The sequence below is a fragment of the Felis catus genome, chromosome A3, assembly GCF_018350175.1.
Source record: "Felis catus isolate Fca126 chromosome A3, F.catus_Fca126_mat1.0, whole genome shotgun sequence".
In the NCBI taxonomy this organism is placed as follows: Eukaryota; Metazoa; Chordata; class Mammalia; order Carnivora; family Felidae; genus Felis; species Felis catus.
The window spans coordinates 11,555,669-11,581,492 of record NC_058370.1 but is presented as its reverse complement, the minus strand read 5'-3'; the positions used below and the strand labels follow the sequence as shown (position 1 = coordinate 11,581,492).

General features: G+C 53.9%; 2 long non-coding RNA genes across 6 annotated transcripts in view; one reads left to right on the top strand and one right to left on the bottom strand.

Moving 5' to 3' along the window:
* LOC102901687 overlaps positions 1–25,824 on the top strand; it is a 234,312-nt gene that overhangs the window by 115,102 nt on the left and 93,386 nt on the right. The gene's annotated exons all lie outside the window — the stretch shown is intronic.
* LOC111559757 lies at positions 1,011–8,524 on the bottom strand. Its single transcript, XR_006595104.1, has 3 exons — positions 7,634–8,524; positions 5,524–5,861; positions 1,011–5,388 (listed from the first exon to the last, which is right to left on the bottom strand). It is a non-coding gene; the product is annotated as an uncharacterized LOC111559757 (long non-coding RNA).

Sequence of the window (25,824 nt, the reverse complement as noted above, 5' to 3'; positions counted from 1 at the left end):
CCGGATGCCAATAGCACTCCTCCCCCCACCCAGTTGTGACAACTGAAAATACCTCCAGACATTGTCAAATGTGTCCTGGGATACAAAATCGCCCCCAGTTGGGAACTACTGGTCTAACAGGATACCTCTGGCTTCGGAGGGAGGAGAGCTGGGTTGTAGACATTCCAGGGAGGGTGAGGGAGTGGAGGGAGGAGAAAGCCCGTGGATTCTGGGCCCATTTTGAAGGAAAAGTTAGCAAGGTTTGTTGGATTGCACTTGGAGAGACGGGGGGGGGGGGGGGGGGGGGGGGGAGAGAGAGAGAGAGGGAGATTGAGAGAGATCAACCTAGGATATTTCAAGAAGGGATCCTGAGACTAAAGGAAGCCTTGGGACCCCCGCTGGAGTCCAAGGATTGCAAATGCAGGTGCCTCCAGGGCCAGGCAAACAGCCCAGATGCTGAAGTGGCTGGCAGGAGGGCAGGCCTGTCTCAAGCGTGGGTCCAATGTCGACTAGGGGGAAGGCCAGGACTTCCAGTTTTCCTGGGAAGCTGTAAATCTGGATTGATTTTTCTGGAGTTTTAAATGCTGGGGCAAAGCTACTAATATACAGGCCAGATTTGTCCTGAAGGCAATGAGTTTGACACCCCTGTCCCACTCCAGCCAGAGGAGTGGGGAGGGACAGCTGTTGCAGAGGGAGGGCAGCTTCTCCTGGGGCGGGGCGGGGCTGGGGGCGGGGCTGGGCGTTATCAGGGAGGTGGGGCTTGGACTCTGCTCGAAGAAGGGTCAGATGCGGCAAAAAAAAAAAAAAAAAAAAAAGAGGCGAGGGCATTCCAGGAGGTGGGGGAGTGTGAGCGAGGGTGTGGAGGTGGGAATATGGGAGACGTGGAGACTGTTTTGGAGGAGGACGGAGATAAGAGATGGAACCAGGAGGGAAGAGGAGGAGATAATGGGGGGCTGGCGGGGGGTGGGGTGGGGGGCGGAGGGGGGAAGAGGTGCCAGGAAATAAATGAAGAGGCCAGACCAAAAGCAGGGCTGGGAAAATCACAAAAGAACTTTAATAATATTAATAATTTCACTTCCGAAATTGTTTGGCAACAGGCTGCTCATTTATTTTACCACTGACTTTGGGTTCTTGGCAATCCCCACGTACACCAGGGAGTGTTTGCCCAACAAGGAACATTCTCGCTTGCAGATTGTTTTCAAACAGCACAAAAATTTTCGTAAATACTAAATTAGGAATTGAATGCTGAATTGTGAAGTTTGAGTGGCTTAATGAAAGATTGATTAATTTCGATTTAGCAGGTTTCTTTAAGTATTTTAGAGGCAATAAAATTTCTTTTCCAAAGCTCCCTTGCAAATTTTCCACCCCACGGCAGCCAAAATTTGAGGTGACGTGTGCAAAAATAGCTGATGTGTAATGATAGGAAGGGGTAAGTGAGGTTTAGAGAGAATCCAGGAGAGTTTGCTTTTAGGGGGAGGATCCGGGCAGGCTCCCTGGAGGAGGCGGTTTTGGATCCGAGTGGCAAAGGATGGGTGAAATATAGAGCAGGCAGATGGGCTAGGGTAAGTGAGAGCATGCGAGGTGGAGGACCCCATGAGTGCAAGTGTGAAGGTGGGGATAGCGAGGTGAGGGTCTGGACCAAGGGGGTCGGGGCTGGAGCTACCGATGGTCAGAGGCGCCGCAAAAACCAAAGAGCAGAGATGAGGCCTGTCAGGAGCACAGCCGGGCCTGGGGGGGCCGAGAATGTGGAGAAGAATGAGGGGCTGACCTCCTCTGTTTAAATTGCTTGTGGGACCAGAAGGGTGGCAGAGAGCATGGATGCCTTGTCCTTCGTCCACGGCCTAGGGCCCCTTCCCCTCACCCCAGCGGAGCCATCATATGTGGGACAGAAGAAGAGGTCACCCGTGCTGACTGCCTGTGCAAGGCCCAGCTCTTCCTCCCGCTGGCGGCATGAGGGAGGTGTATGATGCCCGTTTTACCGAGGACACAGAGGCCCAGAGAAGTTAAGCTGTGTACCTGAGGTCACCCAGTAGGACTGGAGCCCGAAGTCTGCGTTCCAACCGCTGCTCTGTAACGACCCTTGTGTGCTCACGCCAGGTCTGGCTCCCTGTGTCCCGAGTACCATAAACATCCCTACTTACCCGAGGGGTGAACCCAGGCTCCGAGTGGTGGGGTCGCTTTCGTGACATTATACCGATGGAAGGGGTGAAGCCAAGGTTTGAATCCCCAGGTCCAGGTGACTCCGGGGCCTACTCTCCCGCCACCAAATGACACAGCCGCTCACCTTCCTGGGCCTCTATTTCCTCATCTGATAAATGGGGGTGAGGACAGTGGGCACCCAAGAGGGTCCGTGTGAAGATCAGAGGTGGTGCCTATCAATCACCCAGCTCAGTGCTTGGCACTTTTAGTACATGCTTAACAAATGAGGGCTGTAGTTATCTGTGTGAAGGTGGCTGCATATTAAATGCGTGACTTAACGTAAGATACTTAGAGCAGAGCCTAAGTGGCCCTCATGTGCCTAAGGACGCATAGTAGGTGCTCAAGAAAGGTGAAGTCTTATTATTCTAGGACCTACCACTGGGGACAGCCTGATATCCTTCCAAACCCACTTCCTGCCCAAATTGCCTTCCGTGTGTTTTTCCCTTCATCCAACAAACTGGCTTTGGGGTCTAGGTCAGCATTTGGGGGGTAAGGAGGATACAGAGCTTCCCACCCTTCAGTCAGACAGATGCTGAGAGCACTGGATGATGAGTCCAGAATTCTGGGTTTGAACCCTGGACTCACTGTGTGGCCTCTGGCAAGTGCCTTGCCCTCTCTGAGCCTCAGTTTCCCCTCTCATGTGCGGAGCCTGGGCCAGGCTGCCCTGGGAGGTGCTAGCCCTGCCTAGGGATGGGGGCAGTTCCTGTGTCCCCTGTGGCCACCGGTCCCCACCTCCTGCCTCCTGAGCTGCAGGCCCGCCCGGCTCAGCTGTGACGACCAACCAGCCAATCTGTTTACTGAACTGACTGACCCCTTCCGGGAACTCGGCCCAAGCTTCCCAGAACTCGGGTATTAATGACCCGGAGCCACATGACAGAGCATGACACAGCATTTTTGGGCGCAAGGCAGGGCCCAGAGGGGCGCGTGGGGGGCCCGCAGCCCAGCCCCCAAGCCCGGCTGACTGGTGAGTCAGCCCAGCCTCCTGCAGCTTCCTGATCCCAGCCGCTCTGCCGCCCTCTCCCATCCCCCAGACCTTCTCAGCCTGGCAGGGCCACCCCAGGACCCCCGGGTTTTGCTCCAGTGACCTAGAAGAGGTCCTGGGTGATTAGGGCTGCCCTTCCGGTTACAGATGGGGAAAGCAAGGCCCAGACGACTGGAGTAAATAACTGTGAGCGCTTATTAAGCACTGACTGCGTTCAAGGCACTGGGCACATATCTTATCCTGGTCTTAGGGTAACCCTATGAAACCGCAAACGCCAGGTGGGGAAACCGAGGCCCGTAGGGGCTGAGTACCCTGCCTGCGGCCTCAGTGCTGGTCGGCCTCGAGGCCCAGTGCTCAGAACCAGCGCCTGGCACATAGTTGGAGCTCACACGGAATCCGTGGGCTGACCAGGGTGGGTGGGCACGCGCGGGCTTTGGTGGCCGGCAGAGCTGGGTTCGGATCCTGACTGTGGCTTTCTCTGGCTGCCGGGTCTGGGGCATGCTGCTGCGCCCGTGATGCCTCAGTTTCCTCGCTGGCAGAGCATCGGGGTGGTGATCCTGACCTTGTACAGTTGGCTGTGAGTGCTGTGTGCGGTGTGCCAACAGCTGCCGGACCCACACAAAGCGCTCCATGAACACTCACTGCCACGGTCTGCACCTTCTCCTGGCCCCGGTCTCTGAAGCCACGCTGGGGTCAGCCTCTGGGCCCCACGCCTGCCTCTTTCACCCTCTGCTGCCCAGGGGCAAAGTGAGAGTGATGGTTTTTATGAGGCTGGGAACCAGACGGGATCTGGGGCTCGGAGGGAGCCACCTGGTTCCCAGGCCCCGAACTTCCGGCTAGGGGTGGGGTGGGCAGGGAAAGGGAAGCGCTTTGATGAGCTTCCCTTCGTGTCACAACCGTTGCTTGAGCACCTACTATATACAAGACTCCAGGGAACACAGCAGCGAACAAGGGGTCTCTGCCTCAATTCTGGTGGAGGACACAGGAGATCAGCAGCAAACCCACGAATAGATAAGACAGTTTGCACCGGGGAGAAGGCCAAGACGGAGATACACAGGGGTTGCCTTGGAGCTGCGTGAAGCTGTGAAGCCGTGAGCTGTGAAGGCTTGCTGTCTGCTCGCTCGCAGAGAGGGCTTCTCTGAGGAGGGAGCATGGAGAGACATCTGAAGGAGGAGGGGGGAATGGATCCCAAGGGAAGGGACTTTCAGCAGGGGAAACAGCGAGGGCCAGGGCCCTGGGGTGGGCTTGGAATGCTCCAGGAAACGCAGGCGGCCAGGTGGCTGGACAGGACAGAGGGAGGGGCAGGTGACAGGAGATGATGCTGGAGAGGTCAGCAGGGCTGAGATCATGCAGGGATTTGTGGGCCCAATGCCACTGGCAGGATCTGACCCGGTTGATGGACAGCAAGCCTTCACGGACTGTGACGGTCAAATTTTCTACCCATCTGACAGATGAGCTAACGATGGCCCAGGCCGAGTTCACCCAGGAGGTCAGCGGCAGGGTGGGGATGAAACTAGGGCGGCTGGACAGCCAGTGCGGGCCAACTGCCCCTAAGGAGAGGGAAGTAAGGACATGGGCTGGAGTGGAGGGCCCGCGGGTCAGCAGAGTGGGGCCCCGCAGCCCCAAGTGCCTCGAGCTTCCCGGCAGAGGAGGTGGCCTCTAAGCTGAGGGTGGGGCGGAAGTGCTGGAAGAGTGTTCCTGGTAGAGGGAACAGCATGTAAGGAGAGGAGAAAGGCGATGGGGTGATGTTCTGAGGACCCCGATCCTGGGAGGTGTTGGAGCCAGGAGAGAGGAGCCGGAATTTCGTTCTGAAGGCCTACTGTGTGCCAGGCCCGGGCTGGACCCTACGGACACCGAGACGGGCAGACACGTGTTCACCCTCCTGGGCCCCGTGGTCCAGAGGTGGGGGCAGCCTAGAGAGGGGTCAGGGCCGCGAGGGGGCAGGAGGGCAGAGGGGACTGAGCTCCCACTTTGCGTTTTACAAAAGACACCCGAGCTTCAAATCTCAGTTCTGTGACATCTTCACTGTGACCCGGGGCAAGTCACCTCACCTCTCCGAGCCTTGGTTTCCTCGTGGGTAAATACCTCCTGGACAGGCATGGTCAGAACTCCGGAAGCTCGTGCTTTCGCTCACCTGTTCGTTCACTCGCTCTTTTTGGAGCACCGGCTATGTGCCAGGCCGGGGACTCGGTCCTGGGGACAAGCAATGACGAAAGCCCTTGCTGGCTCTGAGGGAAGAAGTGGTGTGGAGGAACAAGCAGTTAAGAGCGTGACCCTGGAGCCAGAGGGCCTAGGGGCCTCCTGGCCCACCACCTACCCGCTGTGTGACTTGGGGCGAGTTACTTTACCTCTCTGAGCCTAACCTGTCAAAGGGAATCATTTGGGTACCCGCCTGGTCGGGTTGCCGCGAGGAAGCCGGAGTCGGTCCCTGTGTTGTGTTTAGTGTGGAGTCTGGTGCACAGTGGCCAGTCGGTAAGTGTCCTCTGTGTTTGTACTCAAATGGGGGAGACAGACGATACTCAGGCGGCAGGCGAGTGGACGAGACGGTGTCTGATGTGGGAAGGGACGATGCCAGCTCTCAGTGCCGAGCGGGCACATAGGAGGTGCTGAAGTGTTCCTCCTCCCTCGTCCCCTTGTGAGCCGGCTTGGACTATGACAGGGACCTGAGGCGTGGGAGTCCGTGGAGAAGGCGGGAGGCCATCTGTGCGGGTCCAGAAAGCCAGGGCTGAGCCTTGGGGCCAGGAAGGGCAGAGACGTCCCTGCCACCCCTCTGCCCCCCGTGCTCCCTGCACCCCGTCCTCAGCCACGTTCGCAGCCTGGGTGGCTGGGCCAGCCGGGGCCTGCCTGGCAGGTCCCCAGTCGTGACACTCATTACACAGGTGTGTGGCTGGTCTGCACAGGGGGAGGCGAGGGCCCCAGGGGCTGCGTTCACATGGCAGCCAGCCAGCCCACCCCAGGCCCTTCCTCATCCTTTATGAGTCTGGTGCCCAGGGCAGGCAGGCGGGTTGGGGGAGAGGAGCTGGCATAGGGCCAGCTGGCGCCCGGTGAAAGGAGGGAGAGTTGAGAACTTTGGGTGCCAAAGGCTGATGTGGAGGACGGGGTAGAGGGTGCTGGGTAATGGGGTGTGTGTGTGTGTGTGTGTGTGTGTGTGTGTGTGTGCGCACGCAGGTGCGAACAGGGGCACAGTGAATTGGTCTAGGCATCCCTCCAGCCCTTCTACATGGAGGTGAGAGGGTCTGTGTAGATGAAGCATTAACGGCCCCAGAGTGGGTCAAAATCTCCAGCACTGACACAGGTAGGTGGACGCCAAGCTGTTCCGGGTGACATCAGACCCAGTGCTGGGCCAGTCGTAGGCTCTGCCATGTAAAGCTCCAAATCCAGAGAGAGACAGATGCCAAACCAGAGGGCAAGACATCCCAGTGAAGCCTTTTGTGGAGGAAAATAAGGCAGGATGAGGCTAGAGACAGCAACGGGATGGGGAGAGGGGGGGAGCGGGCGCAGGAAGGGCCCCTCTGAGAAGGTAACCTTAGAGCTGAGGCCTAAAGGATGAGCAGCCATGGCAAGATCTGGAGGAAGAGAGTTCTGGGCAGGAGGAACAGCAAGTGCAAAGGCCCTGAGGCAGCACCAGCTTGGCACGTCTGCAGAGCATTAGGGGGGCCCTAAGGAGAGGAGTGAATGAGAGAGGGGGTAGGAGGCAGGGTCAAGTGTGGGCAGAGCCAGAACTCATGGACCAGGGTCAGGAGTGTCGATCTTATTCTGGGTACGAGAAGCCTGGCACATGGCAAACACACAAATGGGGCACCCCCGGGGCGAATGGGTTTGAAGAGAGTAGGAGCCAGGCCTGCTCGGTGTGGGAACTGTCAGCTTTCAGACCCACAGACAGGAACGTGGGCTGTTCAATTTGTGTTTGAACCTCTTCTCCCGGGTTCAAACCCCATGGCTCCAGCAGCCTGTTATTAAGCTGGCTGTGCCCTGAGGCGCCTGCCTTTATCCCCAGACAGAGCCTGGCCCGCCTGCCCTGAGGTCGACCCCGGCCCCAGATGGGAGTGGATGGGCAGGACTCACGAACCCCTGTGCCCGCCCCAGCCCCCACCAGGTGCTTCGGCGGGGCCAAATCTACTTCTAAGAGCTGGAAGGAGACTGGGGAGCAGTGAGAATCTCCAGATGGGGAAACTGAAGCCCAGAGAAGGAGAGGGTATGGCCCAGGGTCTCGGGGCAGGGAGCTGCTGAAGGCACCTAGGGCGCCTCTGTCATAGCTCATCTCTCCCTCCACCTCCTCCCCTGTCCACTGGGCTCCTCTCAGTGTGACGCTGGCCAGGGTGTCTGGGCAGGGCCACAGGGAAGAGCTGGGGCCAATTCAAGAGGACCCTTAATTGGGCCTTACAGACAGAACTGCCCGACAGTTTAGATAGTGAGTCTCCTGTCACTGGAGGCATGCAAGCAAACCCAGAGAGCAGTCCTTGATCTGCTTACAGGGTTGGAGAGAGGTTTGGATGAATGAGAGATCACTTCCATTCAAGCTCTGTGATTCCACAGGATCTTGGCCCAGTCCTTCTCTGTTGAAGTCTCGGTTCCCCATTCATTGAAGTCTCGGTTTCATTCATTCATTCACACAAATAATTAAAGTGACCTTGATAAAAGAACAGCCTTGATGACGAAACTCCCCTGCTTCCAGTTCTTCCTTGACATCCCAGACCTCTGGAGACCGCTCCAGCCCTCACCATGGCCCAGACATCCTGCAGCCCTGGCCCCTGAAGCCTCTCTCTCCCTCTCTCTGATGAAGCCACTCTGACTCCCTGAATGTCGTTCAGATCACCGCCCCTTCTTGAAGTGTAGATGCTGTGACAATTGGATACCAGGCTGAGTGCTTTCGATCATTTAGGGCCCCCATCAGCGCATTGTGGGGTCCATTTTACAGATGAGGAAGCTGAGTCTCAGAGAGGTGCAGGGTCTTGTCCAAAGCCACACAGCCTGAAAGCAGAGGAGTCAGGACTTGAACTCAGGCCATCTGGAAGTTAACGCCATTCTCTTTTCTTCTTTCCTTGTAACTCATTTTCATCTTCAGAATTTTGCTCAATAGTCTCCTTCTCCGGGAAGTCTTCCCTGGTTCCCTTCCGAGTCCTTCTCCCATGCCTTTCCTGAGTTTCCCCATTGCTTCACTGATCACTCCGCCTCAGAATTATCTTTCTTTTTTCTTCACAGCGTTACTGAGGTATAACAGACATACAGTAATTGGCACATATCTTAGCGTGCAGTTTGACGTGTTTGGACACACATTTGTACTCATGAAGCCGCTGGTGAACGGACACATCACCTCCACAGGCTTCCTTGTGTCCTTTTGTCATTCATTCCTCCTGCCCCCCCCCCCCCACCACCTCCCCTCTCCCATCGCCAGGCAACTGCAGTGGGTTTCTTCTGTTGCTGTGTTCTCTAGAATTTTCTGTAAATGGAATCATGGAGCATATTTAACCTTTGTTGGGCTCCTTTCCCTCAGCGTAATGATGATGAGATTCATCCATGTTGTTGCGACCATCATTTTTTTAGGTGTCTGCCCCGCTCCCCGTCAGGCTGTGAGATCCACTGGGCGAGGACTCGCTCTCGCTTATCTCTACGTCCCCAGCACCTAGCACAGGGCTGGGCACAGAGGAAATGCCTACTAAATGCTGATGACGAGCTGGAAGGAGGGTGAGGATGTGCCCACGTGAGGAAAGGGCATGCGTGGTTGCACGGCAGAGAGGAGCCCAGAATGAGCTGGAGGCTTCGTGGCCCCATCAGATAAGCACATCCGCTCATCCCTGTGGCTGTCTCTGTGGAACAAAGATGTGGATTGCACAAGGGCTGGGCTTGGGCTGAGGAGGCACTTAGTGGCCCCTTTATCTGGCGCGGGCATCCGGCCCGGTGTTCTAGAACTGCACAACCCACACCTCCCAGCAGGCCGCACGTCTTGGGCTGGGGCAGTGGCAGTGGGCGGGCAAGTGGGTGGCGGGAAGGGGGAAGTGCCACCCAGTCCTCCCCAAACCAGTTGGACTCCTTCGCAGAGGTTTCTGGAGGTGCTTGGAGAGCTGAGTAAGGGAGAGCGGGAGGCCGTGGCCAAAGGAGGAGGAGGAGGAGGAGGAGGGAGGAATCATTTAATTAGCGAATATTATAGGGAATTTCCAGTTCATGCCCCATCAGGCTGGGCAGGGACGCCGTGGAATTACTCAGGCGGTTTCCAGGTACCAGCCTGGGCCGCAAAGGCTCGGCGAGACCCAGAGGCCCCCAGGTCTCTCCTCCATCGTTGGCTGGAAACTCAACCAGCCGGGGCGAGAGAGTGGCAGGCTGGATGGAGCTACACCAGGGACAGAGCCCGCGGCACAAGCCCAGTGTATGCGCGTGCTTCCCGCATCAGGCCTGCCAGCGTCAGCTTAGTGCCCATTCCGGGACTGAAAAACTGAGGCTGGGGGCTGTGGAGTTGGCTGAGGTTACAGGGGGCTCACTGAGGAATAGGAAGAGCTTAAGAACCAGGGGCCATTTAAAATTTTTTTTAATTTAATTTATGTTTTGATTAAAAAATTAATTTAATTAATTTTATGTTTAAATTGTTTAAAAATTTTTTTAATTAAGTTAGTTTATTTATTTTAACCAGCGGTCATTTTGTTTTTGTTTTTGTTTTTGTTTTTGTTTTTTTTTACTTTTATTTATTTATTTATTTATTTATTTATTTATTTATTTTATATATTTTTTTATATGATATTTATTGACAAATTGGTTTCCATACAACACCCAGTGCTCATCCCAAAAGGTGCCCTCCTCAATACCCATCACCCACCCTCTCCCCCCTCCCACCCCCCATCAACCCTCAGTTTGTTCTCAGTTTTTAAGAGTCTCTTATGCTTTGGCTCTCTCCCACTCTAACCTGGTTTTTTTTTTTTTTTTTTTTTCCTTCCCCTCCCCCATGGGTTCCTGTTAAGTTTCTCAGGATCCACATAAGAGTGAAACCATATGGTATCTGTCTTTCTCTGTATGGCTTATTTCACTTAGCATCACACTCTCCAGTTCCATCCACGTTGCTACAAAAGGCCATATTTCATTTTTTTTCTCATTGCCACGTAATATTCCATTGTGTATATAAACCACAATTTCTTTATCCATTCATCAGTTGATGGACATTTAGGCTCTTTCCATAATTTGGCTATTGTTGAGAGTGCTGCTATGAACATTGGGGTACAAGTGGCCCTATGCATCAGTACTCCTGTATCCCTTGGATAAATTCCTAGCAGTGCTATTGCTGGGTCATAGGGTAGGTCTATTTTTAATTTTCTGAGGAACCTCCACACTGCTTTCCAGAGCGGCTGCACCAATTTGCATTCCCACCAACAGTGCAGGAGGGTTCCCGTTTCTCCACATCCTCTCCAGCATCTATAGTCTCCTGATTTGTTCATTTTGGCCACTCTGACTGGCGTGAGGTGATACCTGAGTGTGGTTTTGATTTGTATTTCCCTGATAAGGAGCGACGCTGAACATCTTTTCATGTGCCTGTTGGCCATCCGGATGTCTTCTTTAGAGAAGTGTCTATTAATGTTTTCTGCCCATTTCTTCACTGGGTTATTTGTTTTTCGGGTGTGGAGTTTGGTGAGCTCTTTATAGATTTTGGATACTAGCCCTTTGTCCGATATGTCATTTGTGAATATCTTTTCCCATTCCGTTGGTTGCCTTTTAGTTTTGTTGGTTGTTTCCTTTGCTGTGCAGAAGCTTTTTATCTTCATAAGGTCCCAGTAATTCACTTTTGCTTTTAATTCCCTTGCCTTTGGGGATGCGTCGAGTAAGAGATTGCTACGGCTGAGGTCAGAGAGGTCTTTTCCTGCTTTCTCCTCTAAGGTTTTGATGGTTTCCTGTCTCACATTTAGGTCCTTTATCCATTTTGAGTTTATTTTTGTGAATGGTGTGAGAAAGTGGTCTAGTTTCAACCTTCTGCATGTTGCTGTCCAGTTCTCCCAGCACCATTTGTTAAAGAGGCTGTCTTTTTTCCATTGGATGTTCTTTCCTGCTTTGTCAAAGATGAGTTGGCCATACGTTTGTGGGTCTAGTTCTGGAGTTTCTATTCTATTCCATTGGTCTATGTGTCTGTTTTTGTGCCAAACCAGCGGTCATTTTGGAGTGACTGCTTCAACAACAACATTCTTTTGACAAATGCTTATTGAACACCTACTGTGTGCCAGATGCCGTGCTCAGCTCTGGGGATTAAAAAAGGAGTCCTGAGGGGGTACCCGGGTGGCTTAGTTGGTTAAGTGTCCGACTCCTGATTCCAGCTCAGGTCAAGATCCCAGGGTCGTGAGATCAAGCCCCATGTTGGGCTCTGCACTGACACACAGAGCCTGCTTGGGATTCTCTCTCTCTTCCTTTCTCTCTGCCCCTTCCCTCCATACTCACTCACTTGCTCTCTCTTTCTCTCTCTCAAAAATAAATAAACTTAAAAAATAAATAAAATCAAATTTAAAGAAGAGTCCTGGGCACATATTGTGTGTTGCATCTTACACACAGATGAAACAATTTTTGAAGGCAGAGACTGTTTTGTGGAATTTTGTTTTCTTGTTTGTGCAAACAAGGAGTTCTCACCTGGGGTTCTGAACGACACAGATTCTCCGAGAAATTAATTGGAGTGATGTGGGGAAAGGGTTCCACGGTCCAATGAGTTTAAGAATTATGGAGTTTAACAAGGTTAATGTTTGCTACAGGACTTATCAGAGTCTTTAATGTAACGTGTTAAGTTCAGTGAACATCTACGTAGATAGGTGTTCTGAGTCACCCTTTGAGATATCTAAGAGATATCTCACTGTTTTCCTGTCCACTGTTTTCCTGTCTTTATGAATCTTTGTTTGGATGCCACCTCCTCCAAGGAGACTTTTGAATCCCAAGTGGACCTGAGTTCCTCCTCATGAGGGCACCTGCCTAGGGCTCCCTTTGACCTCTTAAGATTTTCCACCTTGAGTCTGTTCCCATCAGTAGACTGGGAGCTTTTCAAGGGAGAGACCAGCTGTGATTCATCTCTTGGTTCTGGGACAGGAAATGGAATGAGTGGATGGGGGAATTTAATGGGTGGAAGAATGGGTGATGATTTGATGGATGGGTAGATGGGTGGATGGGTGAGGGAACTATTTATTGGTGGGTGAAATGGATGAAGAGATAGGTAATCAATGAAAGATGAATCAATGAATGAAACGATGAACAATCGAAGTAATGGAGGGGTAGATGGATGGATGGATGGATGGATGGATGGATGGATAGATAGATGAATAAAGAAATTAGTGGATAAATGGATAGATGGATGATGGGTAAATGGTTGATGGATGATAAATTATGAGATGGATGGTGTGGAAGATTTCATGGTTGAATACTGTGCATTACTGATGGTGAATGAATAAACATATAATTAAATGAGTAAATAAATTAATAAATGATGGGTAGTTAACAGATGGCTAGGTGAGCAAACACATAAAGGGATAAATGAATAGATGGACTGGTGATTCCATGAGTGAATGGATGGACAGATTGATGGATGGTTGGATAGATTAGTGGGTGGAAGGATGGATGGATGGATGGGATGGATGGATGGATGGATGGATGGATGGATGGATGGATGGATGGGTAGATGAGTGAGTGGATGGAAAAAGGGGTGAATGGGTGGATGGGAGAGTGGATGCATGCATGAGCAAATGTATGCCACGTCATAAGGTCTGAACTGAGGTCAGAATGACAGAAAGATCCCCGCATCCCTCCCTGATACAACAATTTATCAAGATTTTGGAGTTTGAAAGTTTAATGAAAGCAACAAACCCTATCTCCAGAAAATTGCACCCGGACACACAATGTTGTTGGCAATTTGAAGAGGGCGGCAGTCATTCAGCCTAGCAGCCACCTATAGACCCTAGGTGAGGTGTCTCAGTGCAGTGTAATTAGTTTCTTTCCATTTCTTGAGCTCTGACCTTGGAGAGGAACCCGGGCCCAGAGGGATGAGGCCAGCTGGGATGGGGACAGCAGGTGTCCCAGTAGACGGGGCTCTTGTGTATTCATTTGTTCATTGCACAGCATTTTGGTGACTTTTCTGGGGGCCCGTGAGAAGCCAAAGCTGCCTCTCCTTTGGCAAGTGTTTGGAGCCGCTTCAAGTCAGACGGGTTTCATTTTTAATTTCATCTCTAATAGTTACTGAGTGATCTTAGGAAAATCATTTCACGTCTTTGGGCCTCCTTTTCTTGTATGAAATAGGGACGGCAATAATCCCGACCCTACTGGGTTGTAAAACGTAACAAGCACAGTGTTCGGTGTCTAGTCAATGCTCAAAACTTGCTGGTGAGCCAGGGGTATCTGGGGCACCATCCTGTCCCTCAAAGTGCTCACAGTTTGGTGGGAAAGGTAGACGCGTGAACAGGGGATTCAACACAGGCCGTGGAGAAATCCTGAGACATCATGCTTAGGGTCCATTGGCTCTTAGCCTCCATTTACATTAGCCTGGCCTTCTGTCTAGAGTCTGTGGAGGCTGGGAAGCTACAGGCTTCATCTCGCAGCCTCCTTTGTAGCTCAGTTCTGTAGGCTCCTTGGGTCCCCCCAGCCAGATGCTCTCCTGTGAGATTCAGGAAATGGAGGCCATCCCTGTTTTGCCTTTGCCTTGGCGCTCTCTCTCTCTCTCTCTCTCTCTCTGCTAGCAAGCACGGTCATGGGCTGCATTCCTGGTTACCAGTTTGGGGGAGGGGGGTCTACAAATGGTATTGGTGGCCTCCTGATCTCCGAATCGCTGCTCGGTGGTATATTCTCAAAACCTGCGGTTCCCTTCTTTGCCTCCTGATTCCCCACCACCCTGAGCGGCTGAGGTGGAGCTCCCCTGAGGAGCCAGTTCTGCTCTGTTGTTCTGGAGCCCCTCCAGCCCTACTGCGGATTTGGTGGGCGCCCGATTCCCTGGATTCCATCCTTACTGTGCAAAATACCTGGAGGGGTTTCTGGTTCCTGCACACAGGGTCTGGCTCGCACACAGGGCGCTGTCAGACCCCAGCGGGTGCCTAAACCAGACTTAGGGGATCAGGGAGGCTTAGGAAGGCCAGGACACCTCAGCGGAATCCTGAAGGGCGTTTGTGGGATTGTCAGACAAGAGATGGGGGTGGGGGAGGGAAGAACACCCCAAGCAGACGGCCCAGCTGTGCAAAGGCTCCACGAGAGCATACACAGCGTGGTGCACAAGTGAGAGCAGTTGAGGCCGGCTGGAATGGAGGGGCCACAGGGGAGAGGTCGCCGGGCCAAGCAGGGGTTTTAAGGCCGGCCACGGTGTTTGGGCTTCCTCCTGAAGGTGATGGGAGCTACATCTGACAGCTGCAGGAAATGGGGAATGTGCCCGCTGTGGGAAGCCGGATTTGGGGATGAGAGAGTGCCAACACGGGGCAGCCAGTGAGGAGGCAAGTGTTGAAGGACGTTGAGGATGAGACTCCCTGGCCTTGGTGACCAACGGAGCTGGGAGCGTGGAGGGGAAGCATTTTGGGTGATGCTTGGGCTTCTGGCTTTGGCCATTGGGCAGATGGTGGGGGGCTCCTATGAGAAGGGAAACGGGGGCAGAGGAGCTGTTGGGGGAAGCTGCTGAGTTCACTCTGGGTGAGTTGGAGGTTGCCTGGAGGCCATCCAGGAGCAGGCATCTGGGAAACATGCAGGCCTGGGTCAGAGACATGCGATGTAGACAGGGGCCATGGCTTTTGGGAAAACGAGATTCCCAGGGAGCGAATGAAATATTCATTCAACAAACATGGTGGGGGGATCCTGAGACAAATCCTATTTGTTCATTTCTTTTTTGTTTTTTACGTTTATTTATTTTGAGAGAGAGAGAGAGAGAGAGCGCGCGCATCATCAGGAGAGGGGCAGAGAGAGAGGAGAGAGAGAATCCCAAGCGGGCTCTGCACTGTCGGCACAGAGCCCGATGCAGGGCTCAAACTCACAAATCGTGAGATCATGACCTGAGCCGAAATGGAGTCTGGTGCTTAACCGACCGAGCCACCCAGGCACCCCGATATTTGTTCATTTCTAAATATCCGGCACCGGGCCTAGGGCCTGGGTGCTTGTCAGATAAACCAGAAAGACGCACTGGGGCCGAGCCACGAGCCTGGGCTGGGTTCTAGCAGGAAGAGACGGGGTGAGGTTCCCATGGTCAAGTGTGTGAGGCCTGTGTTTGAGAGCAGGTCCTCTGTGTGCTTGCTGGAGGGCCCTGGCCCAGACATTTTCCCTCCGAGTCTCAGTTTCCTCATCTGGAAATCGGTCACGAAGGGACGTGGTAAAGAGTCAGTGATGCCTGTGGAGGCCTGTAACTTCTGGAGCACAAGGGGTGGGGCAGGGACACGAGCTGCCGTGAAGGCAGGGCTGCGGGGGACGGTTCAGTGCACAAGAAGGAGTCACCTCCTTCCTGGTGCTGCAGGGACATGGGGGACGGGAGAGGGAAATCAGGATCTGCCTGGCAGACACATCCACAGCTGTGTCCCACGTGGGAAAGGAGACCTTAGTCCCGCCCAGGCTCCTTCCCCCCACAGCCAGCTGGAGCGGGGCGGGCGGGAGGGGGGGGCTCATCCCCCCACGGGGTGGAGGAGGGGGCCAGATGACAGGAACCTTCTCCGAAGTACCTCAGAGCAGCTGGCTCGAGGTCCTGGCCTCAGTCCGGGCCCCAGATCCTGACTCACGATTGGGCTGTGATTAGGAGCTTCCCCGGCCGCCCTATTAGGCTGGGCCTGGGGTGCAGACTGCAGGCCCAGGGGGCTGAACCTGGCCCTCGGGTGGGCTTTGTTTGGCCCACAGAGAATTTTTTAATGAACGGAGCCATTAAAAAATGTGTAGATGCTTTCTAAGAATCTGTTTCCAGCTCCCCTTGGAAAATCAGAGGGTCTGAAGATCTGATTGCCTGGGGTCCTCATTCCCAAGGGGCCAAACTCAGCTTAGGGCACGTGCCCCAGTCCCCACCGCTCCTTCTTGTCTCTCCAAAACTGAGGTCAAGGAAGCGTAACTATTGATTGTCGGACCCTGACCTGCTTCCTCGATTTAAAATCGCCGCTGGCCCCTGGTGGCAGAGCGTTCTCAACGGGAGCCAGTCTCGTGTTCTCCCATACCACCAGGGCCCTGGCCTGGTTCCAGCTCTGAGCTGCCTATTCTGTGCCTCACGTGGACTTCTCGGAGCCACTGTTCTCTTCCCCCCTTTGCCCCACAAGGCCCGGCACCACGCCCTGGGGGTAGGGGGTGGGGGATGGGCTGAGACTTGGCTGGGGCCAGCTGGACCCGTGGGAGGCCGACCCACATCTGCTCTGAGATGTGTCAGCTGGGCCTGGTCACACTCTCCGTAGCTCATCCCTGAGGCATGTGGGACCAGGCGCTGTGCTTTCGACCCAGCCAGGGTGGCGGCGGGGGCCAAGCCTGGGGATGTGAAGGCTGCACGCGGCCTCATATTTCAGCTGCGACTACATTGGCCGAAAAGAGGCAAGGAGGAGGGGAGAGACACAGAGCTGCTGTAGCAGAAAGTACCTAAAACACAGACGTGGAAAAACCTGAATTCACACCCTTAGTTGCTGCGTGACCTTGGGCAAGTCACTTTACCTCTCTGAGCCTCCCGATTAAGAGGGAGCCAAGGACACGCCCAGTAGCGGTAATGTGGCTGATGCGGGGCCTCAATGCCAGAGGGGCGGCCGAGAATAGAGGGGAACAATCAAAGACTTTGGGGCCATATCAACCTGCCACTTATGAGTTGGATGGCTTTGGGTAAGTCACTTCTCTAGCTGGACCCTGCAGTGAAGGTTGTAAGCTCTGGTCCAGCTAAATCCTCACCAAATTACTCTGAGGGACAAAAAGAATTCATTCAGTCCATGAATATTCACTGAGCACTTCCTGATGTCAGGCACTGGGACACAGCAAGACACAAGACCGTCAATGTCGCTGTCCCCGTGGAGTTCGCACTTCTGTGGGGTTAGCAAACAGTAAACAAGATAAATAAACTGTGTTATATTTGAAATAAGCAGTGCCACAGAAAGAAATAAAGCCAGAAAGGAGGTGGGGCATTCTGGGGATTTAAGTAGGTGGGTCAGGGACAGCCTCACTGAGCAGGTGACATCGGGGCAACAATCTGTAGGAGGTGAGGGAAGGTGCTGCTAGGGAAAGGGTTTTCCAGGCAGAGGGGACAGCCAGTGCAAAGGCTCTGAGGTGGGGTGCAGCAAGGAGGAGGCTGGTATGGTTCGAGCACAGGGAGGGAGGGAGAGTGGGAGGAGGTGAGGGCAGCGAGGGGGTGGGGGCAGAACGCGTAGGGCCTTGTGGGTCATTGTAAGGACTTTGGCTTTTTCTCTGCATGAGGTGGGAGCCATAGAGGGTTCTGAGCAGAGGGGGGACGTGCCTGACTTGGGTTTTCACAGGATTCTTCTGGCTGCAAGTAGAGAATGGCCAGTAGAGGCCAGGGTGGACGCAGGAAAAACAGAGGGGAAGTGACTGTAGTGGTCGGCCCTCTGTTTAGTGATCATGTTCCTCCCAGTGCCTTCATGGCTTCCCTCTGCCCCTGGACAAAGCCCAAAGCTCCTTAGCATGACATTCAAGGCCCCTATTACTTGACCCAGGCCTCAACGCTCCCCGTCCCTAGCCCCCCAACCTTTCCACCCCAACCTAACTAGGTATGTACTCTTCCTCCGCTGCTCCCGGAGCTGTCTCTCCAGCTCCCTCCTTGCCCCTCTTGGCCACCTAGCTCATGTGCAGCTGAGCCTCATTAGGAAAATGAGAGAGGTTCCCAAAGACGGGCAGGAGGGGGCCAGCTTTCATCTCCTTCCTCCTCAAACACCCTCCAGGGCCTCTGCCAGACAAGGGCAGGTGCGGGAGGTGAAAGCCAGGCTGTGTTCCATATGTCTGCTGCGTGACTTGGGGCAAGCCACATGCCCTCTCTGGGCCTTGGTATTCCTGCCCTATAAACTGGGGAGGATAATGAACCTTCTCAGAGGTGGTTCAAACGATGGTGCCTGTGAATTCGGGGGCCGTTGCAGTGGGAGTCATGGCATCCTGGAAAAGGTATGAGGTCACATTTCTTCCCAGCCATGCAGGCCCACGCAGGATGGGTCTGAGCTGATGCCAGGGATATCTTGGGGGAGGGATGCCTGAGGCAGCCCTGGGCATCTCCAACCTGGATGTCCTTGAGTTACCTAAGCACTCACCGTGTGTCCAGCTCTGTGCCTGGGTGGGGACAGAGGCCAGAGGGCTTGGGTTCAAATCCCGACTCTGGGTAGCTGTGCTATCTGGGCAAGTGGACCCCTCGGTTTCCTCTTCTATGAACGGGGAGAATAAGAGTATTCACCTCCTCGGGTGGTAAGAGAAGCCAGGGAGATGATGTAAATAATGTACCTAGCATGTGGAGTAAGCACCTTATCAGTGCCAGGTATTATTATTATTATTTTGTTTGTTTTAGTTATTATTATCGCTGCTATTTGCCAGCTCTTGGCCTCAAGCCTGTCACTTGCCTCCCTGTGCCTCAGCTTCCCCCTCTGTGAGGTGGAGTAAATAGCACAGCTGCCCTCACAGAGTTTTCTTGAGGGTTGAGTGAGTCGAATACGTGTAAACGGTGCCTGGGGCAGGGAATGCGCCGGGTGACTTTTTCAAAGATTTCAAATGCAGAATTTATTTAATTCAGTACCATAAGTCACCACTGATCTAGGAATAGTCCCTCGGAAATCTTTCTGTTGTCCCTCTAGTCACACAAACGTCCATTTGGTGTAATCAAACTTAACAAAATAAGTGAGAGGAGGAAGAGAATCCCAGCCTCCGGACGTTCACTGCTACACAGTGGGGTGACGAGGGGTACGCATAGCGGGGGGGAAAGTGGAGGGAGAGTCACACAGTCGTTAGCATGGCAAGTGACTGTGACCGTGGGGCTGGGTTGAGCCCTCCCTCTCTTCTTTACAGTGGGCGTCACAGCTTCCCGCCTGCTCTGTCTAGCTCAGGTCTAGCTCATCCCACCTAGCGTTTATTAAGCGCCTCCTGCATGCAAAGCCAGATTTGTCACCTCCCTCTCCCGGTCCAGCCTTCCCTCCCAGGAGGCAGGGTTGGGTGCTGCCCTTTTTTCCAGAGAGAACAGTGAGGCCGGGGAGGCTGGGGATGCGGGCTGAGGGAGGGAAGGAAGTGGGGGGCTGGGGCAGACTGTGCTGACGCAGCTGTGATGTCAGAGACTGGCCGCAGGAGGTGGCCAGCCCAGTGCTAATGGCTCTCTGCTGGCCTGGCCTAGTGCCTCCCCGGGGAAGGGCCCGCCGCCCCCCTTAACCCCTTCCCGGCCTCTTTTTCCCAGACAGCCATCCCCCGGGCCTGGCCTTGCCCACAAGATTCCCAGATTTCACAACTGGGGCTGGCGCTGAATCATGTACAGTAAGTCCGGAGAGAGAAACTCCTGGCTGCCCAGCGTCCCTGAGACAGGACAGCCGCCAACCTGCTGGCTCCCTCTCCCTGCGGGCAGGGCCAGTGGCTGCCAGGGGGCCAGGGGGCCAGGGGTCACCCCTCCAGGCTGCTGCCCAGCTGGGGGGCGTCAGACAGGACACTCAACCTCTCTGGGCTATGCCAGGAATCGTGGGGTGGGGAGGGCCGGGGGGGGGGGTGGTCATGGTGGCCTGGAGCGAGTCCCTTACCTCCCTGAGCTGCATTCTGGAGAACGGGATGATCACAGGACTGGCCTCACGGGGTCGCCGAGAGGGCTGGGTGAGGTCTGTGCACAGCGCCTGATAAAAACAGGATGGTTGTTAGGATGCTGTTCTTGGTGACACTCTTCAAGACCCTGGAGGGATGATCCAGTCCTTCGGGTGACATCTCCTCCGGAACTCCCCCCCCCCCCTTAAGTGAATTACGCTTCTCTTTTGAACACTTCTTCGTTTGCTGAACACCACCGTGTTCCAGGTGCCCTGCCGGGTCCTGGAGATCCGACAGTGAGCCAAACGAACAAAAACCCCTCTGTTCTCACGGAGCCTGTATTGTCATTGAGGGAATCAGGAGTTTGAGATTCTCTCAGAGTGGTCAGGGCTCTGGAGGAAATAAAGCAGGGTGTGAAGGACAGAGGCTGGGAAGTCCCCTCTGAGGAGGGGACATTGGACCAGAGACCGGAACAAAGGGAAGAGGCCAGTGTGGGAAGGTCTGAGGGGACAGCGTTCCAGGCCCGAAGGCTAGGCGATGGGAATCAGGACGTGTTTGGGGATCAGCTAGGCCGGTGTGGCTGGAGGAGGGGGGGTGGGGGGAGGGGTACAAAGGGAGCTTGGTAAGGCGGCCACGCGCCCTGAGCCCTGGACCAGCTCTCGGAACCCACAGCTCTTCCTAAGCGTGGTGCCGCCTGGGCCCGGACCCATACCCGCGGGGGCAGCGACAGTCCCAGCCTCTAACAAGGACCTGGCCTCTTTCCATCCCAGGATCGCCATGGAGGGCCAGGCCCGCTGGGACTCTGACTCCCTCCCTTAAGTGGGGGCGAAGCCCAGAGGGCTTGGGTCAGGTGGCCACGGGGAAGCCGAGGACCTGGGTCAGACCTGAGTGTGAGCCTCCCTGCCTCCTGCTAGCTCAGGGCTTTGGCATTTGCATCTCAGGGCCTCAGTGTCCCCACCTGTGAGATGGGCATGATGCTGCCTCCTGGAGGGATTAAAAGAAGGAAGAGGGGTTCCAGCTTCAGTATCTGTCCTCGCTCCCCCTCCCTAGCCCAGGGCTGAGCCCTGTACGGAAAGAAACTTCTAGGGGTCCCCAGGGACTAGGCTCTGTGTTTACAGCTGGACCAAGAGAAGGACGTGCGTGTGTGTATGTGTGTGTTGGTGGTGGGGTGGGGGTGGGGGTTAGATCAAGACCGGGAGCCACAAGAGAGGGAAGAGAGAAGGGGTGGGCTTCCAGGGCAGGGGGCGGTCGGAGCCTGATAATGGGGCCCACGTGGGGGGTGGGGCATCATGAGCCGAGCGTGTTTTAAAAATCATTTCTCCCTAGAAAAGTCCTTCACCATTTCGCTCAGGTCATGGAGGCCAGGATGACTGACAGCATGGGTAGCTGTGGCCTGATTTGTCACTTTTTCTCTCCAACTGAGGCAGCGGGGGTGGGGGGGGGATGAAATGGGCAGATTTCATAGCGTCTGTGTGCGTGTGAGAAATAACACAGTCCCTGTGGGATAGGCCAGGTTCTTATCCCCATCGTACAGATGAAGAGACTGAGGCCCCGAGTGGGGAGGAGCGTTGCCCACGTCTCCCCTCCAGGGGATCGGCAGAGATGTGATTGAACCCCAGCCCGTGTGGCTTGTGACTCTCAGCCCCAACAGCCCCCTAATGCCCCACCTCCGGTGCAGGGGATCTGGGGGCCGGGATGGCGGTCAAAGGCAGATGCCTATGGCATGTTGGGCCCTACACATCTGGAAAGGAGCCTGGGGTTGAATCAGCACCAGGTGCGACCCCTCTCCGTCCTCCCCCAGGCTGGGAGTAATTACCTGCCCAGGTTAATAGTGCCCACTTCCTGCCGCCTTTCATCAAGGCTCCGGGGTTGCCAGGCAGTAATTAACCCTCAGAGCACCTCTCTGAAGTTGGCACTGGAGGCAGACATGTTATTAAACCCATTTTTTTTTACAGGTGGGTAAACTGAGGCAGAACTCATTGTGGCCTGGGAGCCTGTTGTACCCTCATTACTCAGCAGCCCTAATCAGCCTCCACTTTTCTTCCCAGGAAGCACAGGGCCTACCCCCAGGCCCCCGAGGGCCAGGCTGTAGGTGAGAAGCTTGTAAGTCCTGGACGCTCCTTATTCCTGCCCTCTGACCTCTCAGAAGCACAGGAGCATGGGCTTGGGGCCAGATGGAAGGAGCTGAGAGATCCGGCTCTGCTCTGTGACCCTGGGCAAGTTACTGCCTTTCTCTGGATCCCAGTTACCTCCTCGGTAAAAAAAGAGAGTGATCGAAGCCACTTTGAGGGTTTTTCTGAGGCAAAAAGCATGGAGCCCACCTCTAAGCCATCTCCCCTCCCTCTCCTTGCACTGGCCACACTGGCCTCACTGTTCCTTGAGCACTCAAGGCACTTCCAACCTCAGGGCCTTTGCATGTGCAATGCCATCTGCCTGGAATGTCCTTCCTTAATGACTGACTCCTTCTCATCTTTCTCTGGTCAAATGTCATCTCCTCAACCTAGAGATCCCCCCAACCCCTCACCCTGTTTTTCTTTTAATGTTTATTTTTGAGAGAGACAGAGAGAGAGAGAGGAGAGGAGGGGCAGAGAGGGAGATGCAGAATCCGAAGCAGGCTCCAGGCTCCGAGCTGCCAGCACAGAGCCCGGCATGGGGCTTGAACTCACAGACTGCAAGATCATGACCTGAGCCGAAGTCGGCTGCTTAACTGATTGAGCCACCCAGGCACCCCACCCTGTGTTATTTTCTTAAAGCATCTATGAATGCAACTCATTATTTGCCTTGTTTGTTTCCTTCTCAGCTCCACCGGGGCAGGGATTCTGTCTGCTTCATTAACCACGTATTCCCAGCGCTCAGCTCACTGTCAGGCACACAGTAGGTGCTTACAAAACAATCACTTCCTTGGGGCGCCTGGGTGGCTCGGTCGGTTAAGCATCCGACTTCAGCTCAGGTCATGATCTCACGGTCCGTGGGTTCGAGCCCCGCGTCGGGCTCTGTGCTGACAGCTCAGAGCCTGGAGCCTGTTTCCGATTCTGTGTCTCCCTCTCTCTGTGACCCTCCCCCATTCATGCTCTGTCTCTCTCTGTCTCAAAAATAAATAAATGTTAAAGAAAAATTGAAAAAAAAAAAAAAAACCAAAACAATCACTTCCTCCACCTCTCTCCTTGCTAACTGCAAGGTCAGCTATTGGCTGTGTGACCCTGTGAACTTCTGCCCCGCACCCCCTTGTTAACTAAGGATAGACTAGGCATCATTCTCTAGAAGGACTCAGGTAGCTTTGACATTCCCAGGACCTCACTTCGCATCTCCCCAGGTAATGGGGTTTGAGAGCAAGGAGGGCGAGGGAGAACAGAGCTGTCTCGGCTGCCTCCCTGCCCCCTCCCCTGTTGCCTCGGGTTGCTGGGCTCTCTTTGGGCAGATCCCCACGACCAGCCACCCCTCCCTTGGCATGTCTGTTAGCACCCTTGGGGGAAAGAATTTGGAAAGGGGAGGAAGAGAGAGAAAAGAAACCAAGGGTGCAAGGGGATGGTTCCCACACCTGTGTAAATAATTTGTCATCTTAAAACTCATCAAATATGCTCACCTTTAATGCCTGGTTCTTGGGCTTGTTTTCCTTGGCAGAACCCCCACAGGAGTGGAATTTCGGCCGAAGGGAGCCCAATTGTCATCTTCTAAGCATGTTCCCAGGCTAGGGGGCCAGGGGCGGCTCTGGCTGACGCTCCACTTCCGTCCTCAGAAGTACCGGAAGGTTCCTGGGATTTAGGGAGCAGCCGCCAGTTCTGGAAGCTGTCCCAGAATTCTGGAATGTTGGAATTCATACGGCCTCCTGCCCATTTTCCAGAGGAGGAACGTGAGGGCCAGAGAGGGGAAGGGGTTGGCCTGAGGTCACACAGCATGCTGGGATGAGCGAGGGTTTGCCGGGAGAAGGTGGGAAGTTTGTGAACAGGTGAGTAGCCATTTCTCATTTTCAGGTAGTAGCATCCCAGTTTCCTGCTGGAGAAAGTCCTCTTCCCCCATGACAGTCCCTGAGGTTTGGGTGGGATGCCCCACAACCCTGTTTCTAGGAAGGGGTGCACGACCAGGTCTGGCTCCAGTGATTAGCCCAGGGGGGGTGGGCATGTACCTGAGCCTGGCCTGTGAAGCTCAATCCTGGGACTTTGGTTGCTGGCAATTATTTGTGAAGGTGCAATTCTCCCATCGGATTGAGGGTGAGGGAGAGAGAGCCTGAGGCATCAGAAGACATTACAAGGAAGAGGCTGCCCGAGAGAGAACATGGAGCTGGATAGGGTTTGAACGCCTGGAGCCAGCTATACCTGAACGCAGACACCCTTGGGCTTTATAGTTTTGTGAGGCACTACATTTCCCATTTTTGGCTGAAGACAGTTGAGCTTGTTTTCTGTCACTTGCACACAAAAGGTCCTGACTGACCCAAAGGACGGGTGGGGGGCAGGTGGGGAAAGGATTCTAGGTATCATTCAAGAGACAGGGAGGAGAAGGAGGAGGCACCCCTGACATGAGTTTAGGAGTTGGCCGGTGGTCAGGGTGGGAGAAGGGTGTATCCCCAGCAGAGGGAACCACCAGGGCAGAATCCCAGAGGGGTGACTCATTCGTGGGGGCTAACGATGTGCCAGGTTTGTGTTGGGGGCCAAGGGACACAGGGACGAAAAAGGCAAAATTGCACCCAGCTGTGCCCCGACTGCTCCCGCTGAACGTGGGCTCTTGTGCTTTCGGAGCTGAGCCTCCACACGCCCTCGCTTTTGTGTCTGCTGTGCCCTGCTGGCACGTTGCCTCCGACAGTCGGGGGTTCTACTAACTGGTAAGGGGCACCGTCTGCCCACACGACACTGTGCGCGCGCACAGAGCGACAGATCACATTCCCACCGGCAATTGTATGAAAGCCTCAGCTGCTTTCCCAACTTCACCAGCACCTGGTGCGGTCAGGTTTGGTTGTGTTTTCTTTTTCTTTTTCTTTTTTAAAAAATTTTAGCCATTCCTCGTAGGAGTACAATGGTATATGTCATTATGGTATTAACTTGAATTTCCCTAACGATGAATGATGGCCAGCGTCTTTTATGTGCGTATTTGTCGTCTGTTTATTTTCTTTGGTGTCGTGTCTGTTCAAACTTTTTTGTCCACTTGAAAAATTGGATTGTTTTCCTATTAATGAATTTGGAGAGTTCTTTATACATTCTGGATGCAAGTCAGTCCTTTGTCAGATATGTGATTTGCAAATATTTCCTCCCAGTCTGTGGGCTTGTCCTTTTGTTCTCTTAACAGATAGAGGAGTAACATTGTCTTGTTTTCGTGGTGATGACTTTTCTGGTTATCTTTGATTTGTGCCAAGTGTTCTTTGTTTTGTTTTGCTTTTCAAATGTAGGGATAATATAAAGTGTTTCCTTTGAAATTTTTTTTAATGTTTATTTATTTTTTGAGAGAGAGAGAGAGAGAGAGAGAGACAGAGCCTGAGCGAGGGAGGGGCAGAGAGAGAGGGAGACACAGAATCCAAAGCAGGCTCCAGGCTCCGAGCTGTCAGCCCAGAGCCCCACGCACGGCTCGAACTCACAAACCGTCAGATCATGACCGGAGCTGAAGTTGGGTGCCTAACTGACTGAGCCACCCAGGCACCCCAGGTGTTTCCTTTTAAAATAAGTGTATTTAAATTAAAAAGTAAGTCAGTGTGGGGGCACCAGGGTGTCTCAACCCGTTAAGCATCCGACTTTGGCTCAGGTCATGATCTCACTGTTTGTGGGCTCGAGCCTGGTGTTAGGCTTTGTGCTGACAGCTCAGAGCCTGCAGCCTGCTTCGGATTCTGTGTCTCCCTCTCTCTCTCTGCCCCTCTTTTGCTCGCACTCTGTCTCTCTCAAAAATGAATAAACATTAAAAAAATTTTTTTTAAGTAAGTCAATGTTAAGAAAGATATGAAGTAATAGAATTAGAAAGCAGACTGCACACAAATCATGAAGGCAGTTACTTGAATAACCAAGTGTGGGCGGCTCCATTTAATTCCATCAGCAAATATCGGTTGAGCACCC